This window comes from Castor canadensis, chromosome X (assembly GCF_047511655.1).
Source record: "Castor canadensis chromosome X, mCasCan1.hap1v2, whole genome shotgun sequence".
NCBI classification, from domain to species: Eukaryota; Metazoa; Chordata; class Mammalia; order Rodentia; family Castoridae; genus Castor; species Castor canadensis.
The window spans coordinates 41,529,585-41,537,681 of record NC_133405.1 but is presented as its reverse complement, the minus strand read 5'-3'; the positions used below and the strand labels follow the sequence as shown (position 1 = coordinate 41,537,681).

The 8,097-nt window shown below is 36.4% G+C and overlaps 1 pseudogene; it reads left to right on the top strand.

Moving 5' to 3' along the window:
- Positions 1–4,689: 4,689 nt before the first annotated feature.
- On the top strand, positions 4,690–5,750 carry LOC141419431 (L-lactate dehydrogenase B chain pseudogene; annotated as a pseudogene).
- The last annotated feature ends 2,347 nt before the right edge of the window (positions 5,751–8,097 follow it).

Here is an 8,097-nt window from a genome sequence, read left to right as displayed (position 1 = left end):
AATATCCTAGACCAAAAATGCACTGAGGGTTGGAACAGGAGATCATCATGTTAACTGAATAAGTAAGACACAGAAAGACAAGTATGACATGTTTTCTCTCACATGTGGACAGTAAAAAACACAAGTAAAACAGTTCTCTCACATGTGGACAGTAAAAAACACAAGTAAAACAGAGCAAATCAACCTAAAAATAAAGAAGAGATTATTAAGGACCTGGAATGGGCCCTGAGGGAAGTGAAAAGGAAGCAGGGAAAGACTGAAAGAAGGATGCAGGGGCATGATCAATGTACAATATATGTATATACAGGGAAATATCATAATGAAACTACCTGTACAGCTATCTTAAACAAAAATGTCTTTTATTTTCAAGAATGGAGACCAGGAAGGTAGAACAGGTCCTTTCTGGGGGTTGGTACCAGTGGGAGGGGGAATATAAAAAAAGGGTTTAGGAGGGTGAATACGGTGGAAATATTATGTACTTGTGTATGAAAATGGAAAAATGAGACCTGTTGAGACTTTTCCAGGAATGAGGACGTGGGGAGATAAAGAAGAATGATGGAGGGGATGAATTCAACTATGATATATTGTAAACCCTTATGTAAATGTCACAATGTATCCCCAGTACAGCAATAATAAAAAAGAAAAAAAGGAAAGAAATCCTTGCTAAAACATAAAAATAAATAAAACAATGTTAATGTATGTATGGAAATATCACAGTGAATCTCATTAATTTGTACAACTAATATGTGTTAGTAATTATAATTTTAAAATACATCAAGTACACCAAACCTACAGAGACTATCATAACTTAGCAACACAGTACAATGTTTTTTTTTTTCATTTTTCTTTTATTATTCATATGTGCATACAAGGCTTGGCTCATTTCTCCCCCCTGCCCCCACCCCCTCCCTTACCACCCACTCCACCCCCTCCCGCTCCCCCCCTCAATACCCAGCAGAAACTATTTTGCCCTTATCTCTAATTTTGTTGTAGAGAGAGTATAAGCAATAATAGGAAGGAACAAGGGGTTTTGCTGGTTGAGATAAGGATAGCTATACAGGGCATTGACTCACATTGATTTCCTGTGCGTGGGTGTTACCTTCTAGGTTAACTCTTTTTGATCTAACCTTTTCTCTAGTTCCTGGTCCCCTTTTCCTATTGGCCTCTGTTGCTTTAAGGTATCTGCTTTAGTTTCTCTGCATTAAGGGCAACAAATGCTAGCTAGTTTTTTAGGTGTCTTACCTATCCTCACCCCTCCCTTGTGTGCTCTCGCTTTTATCCTGTGCTCATAGTCCAATCCCCTTGTTGTGTTTGCCCTTGATCTAATGTCCACATATGAGGGAGAACATACGATTTTTGGTCTTTTGAGCCAGGCTAACCTCACTCAGAATGATGTTCTCCAATTCCATCCATTTACCAGCGAATGATAACATTTCGTTCTTCTTCATGGCTGCATAAAATTCCATTGTGTATAGATACCACATTTTCTTAATCCATTCGTCAGTGCTGGGACATCTTGGCTGTTTCCATAATTTGGCTATTGTGAATAGTGCCGCAATAAACATGGATGTGCAGGTGCCTCTGGAGTAACAGTCTTTTGGGTATATCCCCAAGAGTGGTATTGCTGGATCAAATGGTAGATCGATGTCCAGCTTTTTAAGTAGCCTCCAAATTTTTTTCCAGAGTGGTTGTACTAGTCTACATTCCCACCAACAGTGTAAGAGGGTTCCTTTTTCCCCGCATCCTCGCCAACACTGCTGGGAAAACTGGTTAGCAGTCTGCAAAAAACTGAAACTAGATCCATGTATATCACCCTATACCAAGATTAACTCAAAATGGATCAAGGATCTTAATATCAGACCCCAAACTCTTAAGTTGATACAAGAAAGAGTAGGAAATACTCTGGAGTTAGTAGGTATAGGTAAGAACTTTCTCAATGAAACCCCAGCAGCACAGCAACTAAGAGATAGCATAGATAAATGGGACCTCATAAAACTAAAAAGCTTCTGTTCATCAAAAGAAATGGTCTCTAAACTGAAGAGAACACCCACAGAGTGGGAGAAAATATTTGCCAATTATACATCAGACAAAGGACTGATAACCAGAATATACAGGGAACTTAAAAAACTAAATTCTCCCAAAACTAATGAACCAATAAAGAAATGGGCATGTGAACTAAACAGAACTTTCTCAAAAGAAGAAATTCAAATGGCCAGAAAACACATGAAAAAATGCTCACCATCTCTAGCAATAAAGGAAATGTAAATTAAAACCACACTAAGATTCCACCTCACCCCTGTTAGAATAGCCATCATCAGCAACACCACCAACACAGTACAATGTTAAGTATTGGTTGTTTATCCTCATGATTAAGAGGCTGAATGAGAGGCATGTACAGCTGCCATTGTCTGGCATCCTGAAAGAGTATCTTACTGCATGTTGCTAGTCCAGGGAAAGATCAAAATTTGATCTTTCAAATTTTACAGTTTCTACTGAATGTGTATTGCTTTAGCACCATTGTAAAGTGTATTGTTTAGCACTATTGTATTGCTTTAGCACTACTGTAAAGTCTTATTAGTTGGAGACTGTCAGAACTGCATTTCACCCCTAAAAGTCTGTTGCTAGAGAAGATCATATGCCACATGTTTTCACAATTTAAAAACAAAAGACAGAATATTTATTTTTGCTAAATGAATTGAAAAATTACCAGTAGTTTTCCTTACCTATATATGTCACTTTATACCTAGAAAATATCTTTCAAAAATGAAAGAAAAATAATAACTTTTTCAGATACAAAGCTAAAGTAATTATTTACCAGCAGACCAGCCCTGCAATAAACACTAATGGAATTCTTTTTGCCAATAAAAATGATAATGATGAAAATATGAATCTACTTGCCTCCCAAAATTATAAGGATTAAATGAGATAAAGCATGCAAACTACTTCTACATTACATGCCATAATGGTAACACTTAATTGATATTTTTATTGTGATCATAGTAAATATTGATCATGGTTGTTTATCACTGTCAATTACCCTTCACCTCTTTATTTATTTTTCTGTGGTACTGTGGTTTGAACTCAGAGCCTCATGCTTACTAGGCAAGTGCTCTACCACTTGATCCATGCTTCAAGCCCATCTTGCTCTTAATTATTTTTTGTGTAGGGTCTTGCATTATTGCTCTGGCCAACCTGGACTTTGATCCTGTTTATGCTTTTTATGTAACTGAGATGACAGACACACACCACCATGCCCACCTTTATTGGTTGAGATTGGGTCTACCTTACTTTTTACCCAGGCTGGCCTCAAACTGCCATCCTTATGATCTCTGCCTGCCAAGTAATTGGATTATAGGCATGTGTCACTGAGCCCAGCCACCTATATACAAAGCATCTTTCTATAATGTTCCATCAAAACATTTAAACTAGAAAAAAAAGATCAATACACAAACATATCCATATAGAAGATAAAAGTGTTTGTGAGGCTTTCTTTACTTTACTAGATTGAGAGCACTTATTCCCAGTTGAACAGAATTATGCACCAGGCATTCTGCTAAGTGCCAAAGATATACTGGGGATGGGAATATGGTCTTTGCTTTGGTAGCAGTGGTGGGGAGGGGGCTTGTCACAATGCTGTAAGAAAGTTTTTGGTTGTTTGGAGGAGAGTCATCTTTTTCTATTACTAGTCAATAACTTACTATATAAGTATATAAGACTTGGGGGAATGTATTAGTTTTATACAGAAAGAGAACCAATAGAATATGTGTTATCATTCATATATAAAGAATAAACATATATCAACTGTTCTTATGATTATGGAGGCTGATAATTCTAACAATTTGCCATCTGTAAGTTGGAAACCCAGGAAAGCTGATGGTGTATTTTGAAGACTCAACAGCAAGAAAGTCGAAAGTTTAGGTTCCAGGCTAGTTTTGAAGGTCTAATAATCAGGAGCATTGAGGGCAGGAGACCAGTAGTCAAGTAGGGTTAATTCATCTTTATTGCACCTTTCAGCTCTATTTAGGCTTTCAATATATTGGATGATACTAACCCATAGCCAGTCTATAATTCAAATGCTGCTTCTTCCCAAAACACCCTCACTGACACATTCCCACAATAATGATTAACCAGTTCTCTGAGTATCCAGTGGCCTGATCAAGTTAACATACAAAATTAACCATTATGGAGAAGTTGTTAAATACTGAATTGTCTGGAATAGTTCAGGAAAGTCATAATTAACTGAAAAGATTAATTGTGCATTTCTTAGTTTTGGAGTCAGGTAGATTCAGACTTTCAATAATGTATCAAGAATTATACTACAATGAAAACTCATGATTTCTTCCTAACAAAAGCTCATTATGAAATTTGTCAACCTCTAATTGCTTACTGCTTTAAATATAGTTACTTTTTCTTCCATTTACACAAGAAGATAAGATTCAGGTTTTCCTATTAGTAGCTTCCTAATAAAAACTACTGGATTATTATCAGGAAGTGCTTTAAAATACTGTCTCAAAGGATAAAACTCTCCATCTTCATGAGTTCTCTAACTAATGCTTATATCTCTCACTTCTATCATTAAGCACATCAAATCAGTGCCATAGCAATGAAGTCATTGAAAGAAGGACCTTAGTTGTTTGCTTGACTATTCCAGTGGTTTTGAGAGGCTTCTTTGGTCTTTATGAAATGTCAATGGGAAAGAAAAACTCTATACCAGTTGTAGAAGAGGCAGTGGTCCCGAACTATAAGATCACTGTAGTATAAGAGTTGAAAAAGCTGATCTGGCATATGTTATCAGCATTCTGAGAAAGTCTCTAGCTGATGAGCTTGTTCGTGTCCATATTCTGGAATATAAGCTCAAAGGAAAAAATGATGTATCTGCCAGGTGGGATCTTATTTCTTTAGATACCTAAAATCATGGTGGATAAAAAGTGCTCTGTGACTGCCAATTCTGATTGTGATGCTGACTACAGGAGTCATCAGCAAGATGGGGAGAGTCATCTCAGTCTGGTGCAGAGAAATAGTGACGTCTTTGTTATCCCTCAAATCATCAAGTACTGTTCAGACTTCATCAGTGTTGTAATTTCCCTCTCAGTAGACATTCTTACAGATACTTCCTGGGAACTAAGTGAGTTACTCAAGCACCATGTGATTGTAAATGATTATAATGTGGATTCTACTAGATTTTTCTATTTTGTGGCTGAAAAACTTGGTGTCCTAGCAGCTGTATTTTAGCATGCCAGAATCCATGGATGGATTCTGGGAGAACATGGTTATTCAAGCGTGGCTACATGGAGTGGAGTGAATGTGGCAGGCGTTTTCTCTCCAGTAATGGAATAAAAAATGGTAACAATGAAAGAGAAAATTGGGAAGAAGTGTAAAATATGGTGGTTAAAAGTACCTATCAACACATATGAATAATAAAAGAAAAATGGAAAAAAAAAAAGTACCTATCAAGACATCAAGCTAAAAGGATACACTAATTAGGCTATTAGATTAAGTGTGGTTGATTTAATTGAATCAAGGCTCAAAAATCTATCCAGTTTTCATTCAGTGTCAAGAATGGTGAAGGGGGTTTATTCGGCATTGAAAATGAAGTGTTGCTGAGTCTTCCACGTACCCTCCATTCTTGGGGATTAATCAGTGTTATCAACCAGAATCTGGAAGATGATGAAGTTGCCTAGCTCAAGATAAGTGCAGATATCCTATGGGATATCCAGAAGGATCTACAAGACTTGGACTATGAGTTCTAGGTTATAGAAAATTTAAAACTACAATGTGATTAACCATGAACTTTTAGTCTTTATCTATGTACATGGGTCACAGTTTGCTTCTTCCCTAATATGTGATGTGGGCTCACAGAATCAAAGCCTAGTGTTGGTTTAATCCTTGCAATATGAGCTGTTGAAGAAATAGGATTAATTAGTGTAGTATGCTTCTTTTAAAAAAAGAGTGAAGGATTTTAGATTAAAGTAGACAACATGTTTCAGGTTGCAATATTTTTATAATAATAATTGTCATAAAATAAGAAAATTGTCATGTTCTAGATGTTGCTAGCAGTCAGATTCAAGTCATTTATAGGGTGTGAATGTGCTTTGAAGTAATGATTGATTTGCCCTACATTGTGAAACATATTTAGTTCAATGAAGGTTATGACACAGTTTTCCATGGCACAAGCCCTTTATTATGTATACTCAGTCAATAGTATCACTACCATTCTAGGGGTTCAATGCAGCATATTAGTTCTTAGAAATTATTGAGGATCAACTAGAAAAAAGTCAACAGGAGAAAGTAAGGAGGAATTGGCAGTAAAGAGAGATAGCAGTGAAGATATTTTGAAATTAGAAATTTACATTCTTTTGATTTTGTTTTCAATTTTAAGGAGCTGATCATGTAACCTGAGATAGACAATTTTTTAAAAATTAATTCAAACAAGAACCAATTCATATTTTATATTGTGGGACTAGTGTTTGAACTCAGGGCTTTGTGCTTGCAAAGCAGGTGCTCTACTGCATGAGCCACACCTCCAGTCCTTTTTGCTTTAGTTATTTTGGAGATGAGGGTGAGTGGGGGAGTCTCATGAACTATTTGCCTAGGCTGGCCTTGAACTGCAATCCTTCTGATCTCAGCCTCTGAAGGCTGATGATTACAGGCATGAGCCAGTGGTACCCGGCAATGTTGCCCAGCAAGGTGAACAATTCTAACATGTCAAATAACTTTAATTTTCAAAATTAGGCCATTGTTATGGATTCACTTCTTATTTTTATGATTAGTAGAATTCTGTCACATTCTGCTTAACACACGTACTGTTGTGTTGTGGGAAAGAGAGACTATACTCCTGGTCCCCATTCCCTGCTTCCTGGATTAAATATGGTGCCTCTTCTGGATCAGAGAGATCCCTTTTTGGAACCTACTTAGGAGACCTGAGAATTGTTTGGCATGGGGAACCATTATATCTACTAGGTCATGCTGGCCTCAAGACTGAATATACAGGCAGATGGTTGTTCCTTAGATTGAAGAAAGACTGATTTCTGCTCTCATTTCTTCATAAAGAAAACTCATCGGCTTTCAATGAAGCCTCAGATTAACATAGAACATTCTTATCCCCCTTCCCCCCAAAAATTGGCTGGGCACAGTGGTTCCCATCTGTAATTCCAGTTTCTTGGGAAGTGGAGATTGGGAAGATGGTAGTTTGAGTCTAACCCAGGCTTAAAAAAAAGTTACTGAGGCCTTAGTTCAACCAATAAGTTGACATACACCTATGGTGGCCAGCTATGTGGGAGGCATAAAAAGAAGAATCACTGTCCAGGCCAGCTCCAGGCAAAAAGGAGACTTTATTCAGAGGCTTGATTCAAGTTATAGAGAGCCTCCTGAGTTCAAATTCCAGCACTGTGAAAAAATTCATGCGGGCTTCTTCAGATCACAAGTGCCTTAAGACAAAGAATTTATTATTAGAAAGAATTTGATTTTTAGTATCACTTAATTAAAGAAGACATATATATATATGTTATACATATTTTATATATTATGTTATAGGTTACATAAATAAAGAATTACACAGAAGTTACACATGTATGTGGTATCTGTGTGTGTGTGTGTATGTGCAACTTTAACCAAAAATATGGAGGGAGAGGAATATAGAAAAATACTTAATTGTTTTGGTCCAGCTGAATTTATTCTTCCATTGTCCATTTGCTTACTAGGTAGTTTTTTTTTCTCACCCACATTAAATGTCTGAAGCCACTATTCCTGGGACCAATATTGTTTCTTTGATCCTTGAGGATATTATATCATTCTGATCTTCCATGGTCACTGACTAGGACAAGAAACTAGAAAAAATGGTAAATGTGGGGTTTGCCTGGTACCTAGTCTTTAAAAATTGGTTTTTTAAAACAAAAATTACAAGTCTTAAAATGAAACTCTCTAAATTTGTTTTTGTGAGGTTTTTTTGCTGTCATGTATTGTATTTTTTAAATTTTACTTATTTAATTTTGTTTTTATTGACAAATAATTATACACAATTATGGGAAACAATGTGATGTTTTGATATAGGTATACATTGCAGAATGAGCAAATCAAGCTAATAAATGCATCCATCGC